At 41.4% G+C, this 949-nt stretch overlaps 1 non-coding gene across 1 annotated transcript; it reads left to right on the top strand.

Annotated features, from left to right (window-relative positions):
- The first annotated feature begins 479 nt into the window (after window positions 1–479).
- Window positions 480–585, top strand: LOC145557149 (small nucleolar RNA R71). The gene has a single exon (XR_014092205.1). It is a non-coding gene; the product is annotated as a small nucleolar RNA R71 (small nucleolar RNA).
- Window positions 586–949: the final 364 nt, after the last annotated feature.

Genomic DNA, 949 nt, shown 5'->3' with positions numbered 1-949 from the left:
ACTCTCACCATCATTAAGATTTTCAAACCCATTTGAACAAGTAGAAGCATCATGGTCATAATACCCACAAACATCACAAAATAAGCATCTATTGGGCATATTGTTAAAAGTAGAAGGAGGAGTAGAGTTAGAAGATGTACCTCTCCCTTTAATGTGGGAGGGATGACCTTGTGCATTGGAAGTTGCATTCTCAAGCTTGGCCTTGATTGTTGTCCTCCTTTCCCAAACTTGCAATTTGAGAGGATAGATTGTTGATGGCATTAAGTTGATCAACCGAATGAACTGTTGATTCATTCTTGCTCGAAGACTCTCTTTCTCCTTCTTGTCAATCCATATAATGGCGCACCACATCTTCTATAATGTCCACAACCTCTTCTTTGGTTTTGTTCATGATTGGGTCTCCGGCTCCCGCATCAAGACACGATTTGCCTTGAGGACTCAACCCTCCATATAAAATTTGAATGATTTGATAGGTTGGGATTCCATGATGGGGACATTCTCTTTGATACTCCTTATACCTCTCCCAAGCTTCATACAAGCTCTGACTAGGTTTTTCCTTGAAACTTTGGATCAAAGTCCTTGCCTCCTCCGTTTTCTTTTGGGGGTAGAACCTAGACAAGAATTCCTTGGTAACTTCATCCCATGTTGTAAGAGAATTCGGCTTGACCTCCTTGTCCAACCATTCCAAGGCTCGACCTATGAGAGAGAAGGGGAACAACTTGAGCCGGATAAACTCTTAAGAAACACCATTCACTTTAATAGTGTTATAATACTTCTAGAACTCTTTGATATGGTTTAGCGGACTCTTAATCTTAGCCCCACTAAATTGTCTCCTTTCGATCAAAATGATCATGGCCAGTCTTATTTCAAAGTCGTTCGTCGGTGTTGTTGGCAATGCAATCCCACTTTCAAACCTATAAGCACCGGGAGTTCCCAACTCCTTCAAAGC

Source organism: Chenopodium album, chromosome 8, assembly GCF_948465745.1.
Source record: "Chenopodium album chromosome 8, dcCheAlbu1.1, whole genome shotgun sequence".
NCBI lineage: Eukaryota > Viridiplantae > Streptophyta > Magnoliopsida > Caryophyllales > Amaranthaceae > Chenopodium > Chenopodium album.
This window is presented reverse-complemented; position numbering and strand designations above follow the sequence as displayed.